The sequence below is a fragment of the Panulirus ornatus genome, chromosome 20 (genome assembly GCF_036320965.1).
Source record: "Panulirus ornatus isolate Po-2019 chromosome 20, ASM3632096v1, whole genome shotgun sequence".
Lineage (NCBI taxonomy): Eukaryota > Metazoa > Arthropoda > Malacostraca > Decapoda > Palinuridae > Panulirus > Panulirus ornatus.
In genome coordinates, this window is record NC_092243.1 from 69,691,970 (window position 1) to 69,706,969 (window position 15,000).

Genomic DNA, 15,000 nt, shown 5'->3' on the forward strand with positions numbered 1-15,000 from the left:
CAGCTAGGGTTACAGGTACGTACAGAATACAGCTAGGGTTACAGGTACGTACAGAATACAGCTAGGGTTACAGGTACGTACAGAATACAGCTAGGGTTACAGGTACGTACAGAATACAGCTAGGGGCACAGGTAACGTACAGAATACAGCTAGGGTACAGGTACATACAGAATATAGCTAGGGGTACAGGTACGTACAGAATATAGCTAGGGGTACAGGTACGTACAGAATACGGTTAGGGTACAGGTACGTACAGAATACAGCTAGGGTTACAGGTACGTACAGAATACAGCTAGGGGCACAGGTAACGTACAGAATACAGTTAGGGTTATAGGTACGTACAGAATACAGCTAGGGGTACAGGTACGTATAGAATACAGCTAGGGTACAGGTACGTACAGAATACAGCTAGGGTTACAGGTACGTACAGAATATAGCTAGGGGTACAGGTACGTACAGAATATAGCTAGGGGCACAGGTACGTACAGAATACAACTAGGGTACAGGTACATACAGAATACAGCTAGGGTACAGGTACATACAGAATACAGCTAGGGGCACAGGTAACGTACAGAATACTGCTAGGGTTACAGGTACGTACAGAATACAGCTAGGGTTACTGGTACGTACAGAATACAGCTAAGGGTACAGGCACGCAGTACATGTGGCAAGTCACAAGACCACCATTACGATCCAGAACACTACAAACACAGACTCTGTTCTCCCTGTTCTCCACCTGATGAATGAACACAGCCTAGAACACCCTGTTCTCCACCTGATGAATGAACAGCCTAGAACACCCTGTTCTCCACCTGGTGAATGAACACAGCCTAGAACACCCTGTTCTCCACCTGATGAATGAACACAGCCTAGAACACCCTGTTCTCCACCTGGTGAATGAACACAGCCTAGAACACCCTGTTCTCCACCTGGTGAATGAACACAGCCTAGAACACCCTGTTCTCCACCTGGTGAATGAACACAGCCTAGAACACCCTTATTAGCCAACTTCCCCTAATCAAGTGATGTCAGACCTCTAGGCTTGCCTGCTGTTTCGACAGAGCTTTGTGATAACTTCATTTTATAGTCGTCGTATCCCCAAACCATCTACCCCTGTATCCAAACTTTGCTTAGCCCTGAGTTATTATCATGTAACCACCTGCTGTAACCCCCTCCCTGCCCGGTACAAACACGGTCTGTAACTACACTGTCCAGTGTGTAATGTACGTATCTTGACCTTCTCTGTATTACTGTATTACTGTATTACATGCCCCAGTGCCAGTAGATTCTGTAACTGTGTGACCAACATGTATGTACCTTTGACCTCTCATACTGCTGTCAGTGTTAACAAGTTAACGACTGTACGCCACACTGTATCCTGTTCCAAATACACACCTGAGTGTACATGTAGTTGGCTTGTGTTTACACTGTAATTCGACCGTTAACAAGATGTTCTGTATATGTATGATATGTTTTGAACTTGCTCTGTATTACACAGGTGTTATTACCTGTGTTTGTGGCGTCATCACTCACTGTCTTGTAACTATGTATTATGTATTGATGTATCCTAGACCTCCCTCCCTCCCACCCTCCCTCCCTCCCCTTCTGAAGGGAAAGGGGTACCTGTGGGTCCCTGGTACCCCCCCCCCCCCACTCCACTCAGGGCCCACCTGTCACCCTCCTATGTCCGTGTACTGTACCCCACTGTACTCTACTGTAGCCCCTGTACTGTACTGTAGCCACTGTACGCTCTATACTGGCCTCCCTCCACTTAACCCTACCCCCCCCCACTTACTGTAGCCACTGTACAGTACTGTAACCACTGTACGCTCTATACTGGCCTCCTTCCACTTACCCTATCCCACCCCCCCACTTACTGTAGCCACTGTGCTGTACTGTAACCACTGTACGCTCTATACTGGCCTCCCTCCACTTACCCTACCCCCCCCCCCACTTACTGTAGCCACTGTACAGTACTGTAACCACTGTACGCTCTATACTGGCCTCCCTCCACTTACCCTACCCCCCTGGATATGTGCCCTTCACCCATACTCTCACTGAAATGCTCTGACGTGTGTGTGTATACCTAGACAATAAATATTCTGAAATGGAAATTAATTTCCCCCCACCACTTCTCTTCACGCGTTCTCCCCTCTCCCTTCCCCCCTCCTCTCCCACCGGTCCCTTCTCCCTACCTCCTTCCCCTCATACCTCTTCCTCCTCCTCCTCTTCCTCCTCCTCTCCCCTCCAGGCCTAGGGCCATAAAGATATTAATTAGTTTGGCCTTCACGTGGCGGTAGTAGAGAGGAGGAGCCCCTCTCACCCCCTCACTTCCACTCTCACCCTACCCTCCTCCACCTCCTCCCCAGCCCGTGTAGGCTAGCCAAGCCACTACCTCACCCCCCGTCCCCTTCCTTCCTTGCTGGCCTACTGACACCACCACGACCCACCCACCAACCCATCCCATCCCCCTACACCTCATATTTGTCCTCCCGCCTCCTGGGGCAGCAGCAGAAGCAGCGGTGGTGGTGTCCGGTGGCCTCCATACAAGTGGAGGTTTGACTCTCTCTCTCTCTCTCTCTCTCTCTCTCTCGTAACCACACAACCGACACAACCCCTTCCTCCTTCCTCCTTCCCCTGGAAGAGCCCCGGGGGCCGTTGTACGTCAAGGGACGAGGTGGTTGGGGGTGGTAGGTAGAAGGGGTCTTGCGTGCGGGGCGGGGCGGGCCCGGCCCACACCACACCGTGCCAGACATTGACCTGTCGTAGACCAACAATTGAGGCAAGAAGAGCCTTTGCATCGTATCCTCACCACGAGCCTCCTCCTCCTCCTCCTCCTCCTCCTCCTCCTCTTCTTCTTCTTCTTCTTCTTCTTCTTCTTCTTCTTCTTCTTCTTCTTCTTCTCTCTCCTCCTCCTCCTCCTCCTCCTCCTCCTCCTCCTCTTCTTCTTCTTCTTCCCCTTCTTCTCCTTCTTCTTCTTCTTCTTCTTCTTCTTCTTCTTCTTCTTCTTCTTCTTCTTCTTCTTCTCCTTCTTCTTCTCCTTCTCCTTCTTCTTCCTCTTCTTCTTCTTCTTCTTCTTCTTCTTCTTCTTCTTCTTCTTCTTCTTCTTCTTCTTCTTCTTCTTCTTTTTCTTCTTCTTCTTCTTCTTCTTCTTCTTCTTCTTCCTCCTCCTCCTCCTCCTCCTCCTCCTCCATGCCACTGTATACACACACATCCGCCTCTCGACCCACTCGCCCGCATCCCACACATTTCCCCTCCCTCCTCCACCCACTCACATCCACTCACCCGACCCTACCTTCGTCTTGAGCTCTTTTGTGATTAATTAACCAGGTAGTTATTAACCATGACTCCTCCCTCTAAGCCCCAGTTAATGTGATTCTTCACACTTGCGTATTTCCAGTGGAATGTCTGGCCGGAACGCGTTAAACTGGTTCTTTATGTATATAGGTTTATTTATCCACGGTGGCCGGACGTCTACATAAATGACCCAGCGACCCGTATCACATGCCCTCTGCCTCTTCCCCCCTTCCCACAGTACACACACACACACACACACACACACATATACATACACACGCACGCGCCAATCGTTGCGTCCTATGAAGGTCGATACGCTCAGAAGCGTCACTACTACGGCGTTTACGCAGACGCAAGACGCGACGCGGGAGAACTGGACCTTCGTAGGTTAATGATCACGAGCGTCCGATTGGTAGGAGGTGACGTCATAACACCTCGTTAAGTGTACGCACGCCAGTCTCAACCGCTCACGGTCGAGTATTGTAACATGTAGTATTATTTGGAGTCGATCACAGCCTAGCTTGGTAGCGCTCCCGCCTGTTGCACAGGGGTCCTGGGTTCGATCCTGGCTGGTGGAGGTTTGTGTGTTCTATGAAGGTGAGCGTTCATATGCACTTGTTCGTATATATATATATATATATATATATATATATATATATATATATATATATATATATATATATATATATATATTTATATGTGTGTGTGTGTGTGTTTCATATTTGCCAGCAGAATACAGACGTTTGAGTCTGAGGTTGATGGATTTAAGTCTTGGTTTGTGTGGTTCTGTACAGACGAAGCTGTTGTCGATGGTGTGGGTGGAGGGTGCATGGCTAGGGGTAAGGTAGGTAGGTAGAGGGTGGAGGTGGGTGGGGGATTGGGGTTAATATAGAGCCGCCAGAGACCTGTAATGTAGAGCTGGTTAACAGGTCGCTGGGGAGGTGTAACAACAGGTGAGTTAACAGGTCTCTTTGGACCTGTAACAACCGTACAGCCTGCCCTCACAACCGTACAACCTGCCCTCACAACCGTACAACCTGCCTTCACAACCGTACAACTTGCCTTACAACCGTACTACATGCCCTTACAACTTGCCCTCACAACCGTACAACCTCCCCTCACAACCATACAACCTGCCCTCACAACCGTACAACCTGCCCTCACAACCGTACAATCTGCCCTCACAACCGTACACCCTGCCCTCACAACCGTACAACCTACCCTTACCACTGTACAACCTGCCCTCACAACCGCACGACCGATAACACCCACAGACGACGTAACGTAAAGATTAGTTATCAATAAGTGAAGACTTTCTAGCACTCGTTGTATTTATCTTCAGCTCGCCAGACGCGAGGCATACGAATGTGAGTGTGTGTGTGTACAGAACGGTTTTGAAATCCAAGACTCTTGTGTTCATAACCTTGGAAACCCAAGCCCTTGAATGTATTCCCTCATGGGACGGTGGCTTGGTTCACCACACCACACCACGCCACGCCACACAACGCTACGCCACTCCACGCCTCACCTACACCAACACCACACCACGCCACACTCCACCACACCACGCCACACCACACTATACCACACCACGCCACACCACACGACACCACACCACACCACACCACACCAACACCACGCCACGCCGCGACACACCTACACCAACACCACACCACGCCACGCCACGACTCACTACACCAACACCACACCACGGGCCAGATGCGCATGCGACGCAGCGGCGTCGTACGCACCCGCTGAGAACTCCCTCGAGACCGCTATGTGTGCGTAGATCCAACGTCTGATGATTAAGAATCACAGGAAGTTTATTAACGACTTTACGACGTGTTCGTTCCAGGTCGTCCGAGTACTGAGGGAAGGAGACGACCCTCTCTCTTCCCCTCCTCCTCCGCGGAAGGGAACGGACGACCCTCTCTCTTCCCCTCCTCCTCCGCGGAAGGGGACGGACGACCCTCTCGCTTCCCCTACCCCTCCGCGGAAGGGGAGGGACGACCCTCTCTCTTCCCCTCCCCTTCCGCGGAAGGGGACGGACGACCCTCTCTCTTCCCCTCCCCCTCCGCGGAAGGGGACGGACGACCCTCTCTCTTCCCCTCCCCCCTCTCCACGACCTCGTCCCCCTCCTCCCCCTTCTCCTCCCGCCATACACACGTACGGGACTTTCTCGTCCGCTACGCCACAACCTTGACCTTTAATTCACCTGCTGCTGTAGGCGGCGCCCCAAGCCCAAGGTTAGGGTTGGCGGGGAGGAGGAGGAGGTCAGTCGGTCCCTGGCGCCATTGAAGGCCACACCCCGACCCTGTTATCCATACGGGTACCAGATATTAGACTGTATATATATATATATATATATATATATATATATATTTCCTTGCGCTACCTCGCAAACGCGGGAGACAGCGTCAAAGCCAAAAAAAAATATACACATATATATATATATATATATATATATATATATATATATATATATATATATATATATATATATATATATACACATACACAGATGTATACATATGTACATATTCATGCTTGCCTTCATTCATTCCTGGTGCTACCCCGTGTGTGTGTGTGTGTGTGTATGTGTATGTGTGTGTGTGTATGTGTGTGTGTGTGTGTGTGTGTATTGTATATTTTATAGCTCATTATGGTTGGGATTTTACCTGTCCACAAAGTCGTAGGAAGTGGACACGGGACGAAGAGTCGGGCGCAAGCTGAGCGAGACTCCCCCACAGTGGCTCTGGCCCGCCTGTGTACTGCTCTTGTTGGAGTTTCTCTTCTTCTAGTTTTCAAGATATTTAGATCTACATAGACAAGACGGGGGTGGCGTTGTGGGTGGATGGAGGCACAGATCTAGGGGATGGGTGAAGGCACAGATCTAGTGGGGTGGGTGGAGGCACAGATCTAGTGGGGTGGGTGGAGGCACAGATCTAGTGGGGTGGGTGGAGGCACAGATCTAGTGGGGTGGGTGGAGGCACAGATCTAGTGGGGTGGGTGGAGGCACAGATCTAGTGGGGTGGGTGGAGGCATGTGTCTGTGTGTCAGACACGGCCGGGCACTGCCTCAGGAAGGGCCCGCTTCAGGAGCCTGGCGTGTACCGAAGGGAGGCAGCCAGGCTTGAGTGAGATGAGGAGCGGATCCGACATAACAACCACCAGACGGGGCGGGGGTCTTAACAAGCCGCCAGGGACCTGGAACAAGCAGGCGGGTTAACACCCACCCCACCACCCCCACCCCCCACACCACCCCACCACAACACACCACCACCCACCCAACCACACACACACCACCACACCACCCCCACCACACCACCACCACCACACACCACCACACACCACAAACACCACCACACACCACACACCACCACCACACACACCACACACCACCACCACACCACCCCACCACACCCACCACAACACCCACAACACCACCACCACACACCCCCCACCACACACCACCCCCACACACCACCACCACACACACCACACACCACCACCACACCCACCCACACCACACACCACCACACACACCACACACCACCACCACAACACCACACCACCACACCACCACCACACACACCACACACCACCCACAACCACACCCACACCACCCACACACCACCAACACACCACAACACACCACCACCACAACACACACCACCACCACACCACCACACACCCACCCCCACCACACACCCACCACACCACCACCACAACCACACCACACCACCACCACCACACACCACAACACCACACACACCCACCACAACCACCACCACACACACACCCACACCACCCCACCACCCACCACCCACCACACACCCCCACACACCCACCCCACACCACCACACACACCACCACACACCACCACCACAACAAAACACACCCCACACACCACCCACCCAACCCCACCACAACACACCACCCCACCACACACCACCACCCACCACAACACCACACACCACCACACACCACCACACAAAAAACCACCCCACCACCACACCCCACCACACACACCACCACCAACCACCACCCACACACCACCCCACCACACACCACACCAACCACCACACCCACCACCCACCACCACCACCACACACCCACCCCACACACCACCACCACCACACACCCAACCACCAACACAACCACCACCACCCACCACCACACACCCACCACAACACCACCCCACAACACCCCCCCACACACCACCCACACCCACACACACCAACCCACCACCACCACCACAAACACCACACCAAACACCCCCCACCACACACCACCCCCACACACCACCACACACACCACCCCACACACCCACCCCACACACCACCACCAAACACCCCCCACCACACACCACCACCACCACACCACCACCACACACCCCCCACCACACACCACCCCACACCACCACCCAACACACCACACCACCACCACCACCACCCCACACACCACACCCAAAACCCCATCCCCCACACCACGCCCATTCCCCCACACCCCCCACCCTCCACCCCACCACGCCCATCCCCCACACCACCCCCTCCCCCACACCACCCCCCCCACCCCACCCCCCACCCCCCACAACCAGGCCCCTCCAACCCCACCCGCCCATCCCCCACACCCCCCACCTCCCCCACCCCCACCCACCCCACCCCCCCCCCCCTCCCCCACACCACCCACCTCCACCACACCCCCCACCTCCCACCACACCCCCCACCTACCACCCAAACCCCCATCCACCCCCACCCACACCCCCCAACCCCCACACCCACCACACCCCCCACACTCCACCACACCCCCCACACCCACCCCACCACCCCACACCCCCCACCACCCACCTCCACCAACCACCCCCACCCCCCACACCCCCCACCCACCCCACCACCCCACACCCACCCACCACCCCCACTACCACCCACGCCAATCCCCCCACCACGCCACACTCCACCACCCAAGCCACCCTCCCCACCCACCCCCCCCACCCCACCAACATCCCCCACACCACCCCCCCCACCACCCCCCACACCCCCCACACCAGCCCCACTCCCCCACCCCCACGCCCCCCCACCCCCACCCCCACCCCCCACACCCCCGCCCCTTTAACAAGCCGCCAGGGACCTGGAACAAGCAGGCGGGTTAACAAGCCACCGGGGACTTGTAACAAGCAGGTGGGGGTTTTAACAGGTCTCAGGGGAGGTGAGGAAATGGACCTCAGACCTCCTTCCCTGCCCCCACTGGGTCGGTCGGTCCGGCCCAGTCACTGATGTAATCAGCCAGTAACTTCCTCCTCCCGACACGAACTGTTGACGGACGGGATCTCCTCCCTTCTCTCTCTCTCTCTCTCTCTCTCTCTCTCTCTCTCTCTCTCTCTCTCTCTCTCTCTCTCTCTCTCTCTCTCTAGCCCAAGCTCTAGCCCAAGCCTCCCTCTCCTGCCACATCTCTTCCCTTGCCACATCTCCACCCAGCCTCCCTATCACTCCCTCCCTGCCCAAGCTCTGCCCCCTTGCCTCCCCTCCCCATCTCCTGCCACATCTCCACTCTGCCTCCCTATCACTCCCTCCCTGCCCTCAAGATCTGGCCCCTGCCACACCTCCCTCCTGACCATAACCCACCCTGCCTCCCTTCCTCCTCTCCTGCATCCTCTCCACCCACACGTTCTCCCCTTCGACGCTTCCCCGTCACAACAGGGAATGATCTCCGAGCCTTGATTGGGCACCCGTGCCTTCCAACGATCCCTAATTGTGTCTCGTAACCATCCCAGATGGTGATTTCGGAGTCGTTTTACCCTCCCCCCCGCAGTTTTGATATTGACAGTTAGAACGGGGTTCAACGACACTATTTGCCTGGGAAGGAAAGTGCGGGCACATGACATATCATCGGCCTAACATGAGGAGAAAGTGCTTGGAAGAATGTGTTTCGTCCCTGTACTGCCATTTCTCTCTTCTCATCTTGAAGGCTCGCAGACTCCAGCCTGCCACCCATCTTGGTGGAGTGGGCGGCGTTTGGTCGGTCCACATCCTGGCTGAAGGTGAGGTTCGCCCAGGCATAATTAGGTCCTTCCCTTCAGGGGTTCCCTCCTTCCCCCCCCCCCCCCCTCTCGGGTGACGTCATGGTGCTTGTTGGCGTGCGTGTACGAGGTGTTGTTGTTGTTGTTGTTGTTGTTTATGGGGGAGGGGCTCTTCCCGTTAGCCCAGTGGCGGCGAGGATATTACGACGTGGGACATCCACGACCACAGTGTTATTGTTACTGGGTCATTATGACTGATGTCTGTCTATCGTTTTTTTTTTGTCTTGTCCGTCTATCGTTTTTTGTCTTTTTTGTCTATCGTTTTTGTATTGTATGTCTATCATTTTTGTCTTGTCTGTGTTATCATTTTTGTCTTGTCTGTCTATCGTTTTTGTCTTGTCTGTCTATCGTTTTTGTCTTGTCCGTCTATCGTTTTTTGTCTGTCTATCGTTTTTGTCTTGTCTGTCTATCGTTTTTTTTGTCTTGTCTGTCTATCGTTTTTTTGTCTTGTCCGTGTATCGTTGTTTTTGTCTTGTCTGTCTATCGTTTTTTTGTCTTGTCTGTCTATCGTTTTTTTGTCTTGTCAATCTATCGTTTTTGTCTTGTCCGTCTATCGTTTTTATATTGTCCGTCTATCGTTTTTTGTCTTGTCTGTCTATCGTTTTTTGTCTTGTTTGTCCATCGTTTTTTTGTCTTGTCTGTCTATCGTTTTTTGTCTTGTCTGTCTATCGTTTTTTGTCTTGTCTGTCTATCATTTTTTGTCTTGTCCGTCTATCGTTTTTTTGTCTTGTCCGTCTATCGTTTTTTTTTGTCTTGTCCGTCTATCGTTTTTTGTCTTGTCTGTCCATCGTTTTTTTGTCTTGTCCGTCTATCGTTTTTTTCTGTCTTGTCTGTCTATCGTTTTTGTCTTGTCTGTCTATCGTTTTTTTTTGTCTTGTCTGTCTATCGTGTTTTTTTATTCTCTTTCATTTTTTGTCTTGTCTGTCTATCGTTTTTTATTGTCTGTCTATCGTTTTTGTCTTGTCTGTTTATCGTTTTTTATTGTCTGTCTGTCGTTTTTGTCTTGTCTGTCTATCGTTTTTGTCTCGTGTGTCTATCGTGTTTGTCTCGTGTGTGTCTCATTCTTCGTCGTCGTCCACCACAGGTGAGAGCTGTTCTTCCTCACGTATGAGATGTGCGGGCGGACGACACGAGGCTCCGGCTTGCTGTATGTGTGTGTGTGTGTGTGTGTGTGTTCGCTTGGATGCCGCGTCGAGGGAGAATGTGAGGTGAAGTTTTGGTTCAGCCACGACTTCCATGTGGGAGAGTCGATATTCCAATGTGGGAGAGTCGATACTCTAATGTGGGAGAGTCGATATTCCAATGTGGGAGAGTCGATATTCCATGTGGGAGAGTCGATATTCCAATGTGGGAGAGTCGATACTCTAATGTGGGAGAGTCGATATTCTAATGTGGGAGAGTCGATATTCCAATGTGGGAGAGTCGATACTCTAATGTGGGAGAGTCGATATTCCGATGTGGGAGAGTCGATACTCTAATGTGGGAGAGTCGATATTCTAATGTGGGAGAGTCGATACTCTAATGTGGGAGAGTCGATATTCCGATGTGGGAGAGTCGATATTCCAATGTGGGAGAGTCGATATTCCGATGTGGGAGAGTCGATACTCTAATGTGGGAAAGTCGATATTCCGATATGGGAGAGTCGATACTCTAATGTGGGAGAGTCGATATTCTAATGTGGGAGAGTCGATATTCCGATGTGGGAGAGTCGATATTCTAATGTGGGAGAGTCGATATTCCGATGTGGGAGAGTCGATATTCTAATGTGGGAGAGTCGATATTCCAATGTGGGAGAGTCGATATTCCAATGTGGGAGAGTCGATATTCTAATGTGGGAGAGTCGATATTCCAATGTGGGAGAGTCGATATTCCAATGTGGGAGAGGCGATATTCCAATGTGGGAGAGTCGATATTCTAATGTGGGAGAGTCGATATTCCAATGTGGGAGAGTCGATATTCCAATGTGGGAGAGTCGATATTCTAATGTGGGAGAGTCGATATTCCAATGTGGGAGAGTCGATATTCTAATGTGGGAGAGTCGATATTCCAATGTGGGAGAGTCGATATTCCAATGTGGGAGAGTCGATATTCCAATGTGGGAGAGTCGATATTCAATGTGGGAGAGTCGATATTCAATGTGGGAGAGTCGATATTCCAATGTGGGAGAGTCGATATTCCAATGTGGGAGAGTCGATATTCCAATGTGGGAGAGTCGATATTCCAATGTGGGAGAGTCGATATTACAATGTGGGAGAGTCGATATTCCAATGTGGGAGAGTCGATATTCCTAATGTGGGAGAGTCGATATACCAATGTGGGAGTCGATTCAATGGGGAGTCCGATATTCCAATGTGGGAGAGTCGATATTCCAATGTGGGAGAGTCGATATTCCTAATGTGGGAGAGTCGATATTCCAATGTGGGAGAGTCGATATTCCAATGTGGGAGAGTCGATATTCCAATGTGGGAGAGTCGATATTCCAATGTGGGAGAGTCGATTATTCCGAATGTGGGAGAGTCGATATTCCAATGTGGGAGAGTCGATATTCCAATGTGGGAGAGTCGATATTCTAATGTGGGAGAGTCGATATTCCAATGTGGGAGAGTCGATATTCCAATGTGGGAGAGTCGATATTCCAATGTGGGAGAGTCGATATTCCAATGTGGGAGAGTCGATATTTCCAATGTGGGAGAGTCGATATTCCAATGTGGGGAGAGTCGATATTCCAATGTGGGAGAGTCGATATTCCAATGTGGGAGAGTCGATATTTCCAATGTGGGAGAGTCAATATTCCGAATGTGGGAGAGTCGATATTCCAATGTGGGAGAGTCGATATTCCAATGTGGGAGAGTCGATATTCCAATGTGGGAGAGTCGATATTCCAATGTGGGAGAGTCGATATTCCAATGTGGGAGAGTCGATATTCCAATGTGGGAGAGTCGATATTCCAATGTGGGAGAGTCGATATTCCAATGTGGGAGAGTCGATATTCTAATGTGGGAGAGTCGATATTCCAATGTGGGAGAGTCGATATTCCAATGTGGCATATGGACCAAATTTATTATAAGTTATTGTAGACATGGCGGAATGTTGCTGATCTCTCAGTTCTCCCGCTTAATTAGTTCTCTCTCTCTCTCTCTCTCTCTCTCTCTCTCTCTCTCTCTCTCTCTCTCTCTCTCTCTCTCTCTCTCTCTCTCTCTCTCTTCTCTCACTATGTATATATTATATATCATGCGACGAGTCAGGCCCAGTGCCATGTCTGATGGACCACCACCTCCTCCTCCTCTCCTCCCACTTACCACGCCAGCATCACTCGCCACAATAAGGCTGGTGTCTGTGTGTGTGTCTGTGTGTGTGTGTGTGTGTGTCTGTGTGTGTTATGTGTGTGTGTGTGTGTGTGTGTGTGTGTGTGTGTGTGTGTGTGTGTGTGTGTGTGTGTGTCATGCAGAAGTAAAGAGCCAAGCGCCTCCTCGCCTCCTGACACCTTGCAGCGCGCGTGCATATATATATACACACACGCACTCCCCCTCTCCCGCAAGCCGCCTTCCTCCTCCTCCTCCCTCGCCAGGTGCCAGGTATTCCCGTGTTACCCTGGCGGTAAAGAGGAGCGAGCCAGGCTTTATGGCCAGGACCTGGCCTACTGATGGGGGGCGGCCATATGCCAGCCAGCGGGAGCAGCAGCAGCAGCCTCCACCACCACCCTCCTCCTCCTCAACCCCGACCCCTTCCTCAACTCCCCCACCCCAACACATTTGTAGTCTAATTCCGCGAGGCTGAATGAGACGTCACGGGAGAGGCTGGAAAGGGTTTTTAGGTGGCCAGAATAAAATCCCCCCAGCGGGTGTTATGGACACTGGGCCAGCTGGCCACACAGCTGGTTTGCTTTAGGCCAGCCAGGTGGCCACACACACACACACACACACACACACACACACACACAGCGGGCACTAATTCATTATGATCCCTGGACAAAGCTGGTTTGAGCCGAGAGTGTATGTCGAACCCCACTGCTCCTGGTGGTGGTGCTGGTGCTGTTTCCCGTTGCTGCTGCTGGTGTCGTGAGTGTGGCTGGTGGGCAGACCTTAATGGTACGCCCTCCAACCCCTCCCCACCCATGACTGACACCCACCCGCCCACACTTCTCCATCACTCCCTCCACACCCCACTCCTGCAGGACACTTCACCATGTGGACTTACTCCTGCCTCCTTCCTCTCTCCTTCCTTCTAACTCCCGACTTCCTCATTCCTCTCATTATAGCTATCCCCGTCACCTTTATGTCGTCCCAGTCCTTTCCTCTCCCTCCTGTCCTCTCCTCTCTTCTCCTGTCCTGTCCTCTCCTCTCCCTCCTGTCCTCTCCTCTCCCTGTCGTCACATCGCGGGCTCTCACTTATATGTAGCAGTTGTGGATCGGTCGTCGGCGGAGGTATCAATGGTAGAAGTGTTCTTAGTAATAGTAGTAGTGGTAATAGAAATGGTAAAAGGATTAGCAGGTAGAGTAGTAGCAGTAGCAGCAGCAGCAGTAGTAGTAGTAGTAGTGGTAGTAGTTGTGGTAGTAGTGGTTGTGGTGGTAGTAGTAGTAGTTAGCGAGTTGTTCAGAGTGGGAGAAGGGAATCGGAGGGAGGAGTTGGGTGTTCGAGCCAGATGTCAGCAATAGTTGTTGGTGCGTGGAAGGGCCTGAGGGCCTGAGGGTGTAGTTAGCGTGGACCGTCATGGTGAGGGCCTCCACCACCACCAGGTCAGTCCAGTGGCTGTGGAGAGGGAGGGGGGTCTTCGCTCTCTGACCTCCTCCAGCAGTGGTGGTGGCCTCTGGCAGCCCGTAAAGAACCATTACTGCCCCTGCCGATCGTCAGAGGCACTTGCTCGGTATGTGCTGAGGTGGCCACTGGAACGAGGTTCCTCTCTCTCTCTCTCTCTCTCTCTCTCTCTCTCTCTCTCTCTCTCTCTCTCTCTCTCTCTCTCTCTCTCTCTCATCATGGATGTGTTTGTTGTTTACTGGATCTGGAGGTGTGGCGTTGGGACTCAAGGGAGAGGGGGAGGTTGTGTGGGGGGGGGGACGGACGACCGATCGAGATCCCTGTGGCAAATGGCCTCCCTCCCTCCCTCCCTCTTGCTCGGGGACGTGTAGAGGAAGGAGGAGGGAAGGGAGATGATGAGGAGGAGGGGAGGGGATGTGACTTGGGAGGTGGGGGAGAATGGTCTGCATTAGTAAATGAGTCGGTGGAGACTTGTCGAGATGGTCATCGGGGTGACTGGAATAATTGAAGGAGGTTGAAGGGAGAGGGGAGGCGACAGGCGTTGTTGTGGGAGAGATTATCAGGATGAAAACAGGCATTGAGTGAGGGGTGAGAATTGGGATGCGGGAGGAGGAGGAGGAGGGAAGAGAGGTGGCGGAGAGGTGATGAGGGTGAGAGGGGGAGAGACCTAATGAGGCAGGTGTTTGGGAGGTGTAAGACACGTGTGCTGGTCGGGGAGGCGGTGGCTAAGGGTCAAGTGTGTGTGTGTGTGTGTGTGTGTGTGTGTGTGTGTGTGTGTGTGTGTGTGTGTGTTGGAATGGTTTGAACTGCTGAGTCAGGAGGAACCTGGTGAATGCGACACGGGTGTCGAACCCAGGCCTTCCCGGTCGG

At 52.5% G+C, this 15,000-nt stretch overlaps 1 protein-coding gene across 1 annotated transcript in view; it reads left to right on the top strand.

Moving 5' to 3' along the window:
* Positions 1-15,000, top strand: part of LOC139756111 (uncharacterized) — a 728,320-nt gene that overhangs the window by 169,127 nt on the left and 544,193 nt on the right. The window lies entirely within an intron of this gene.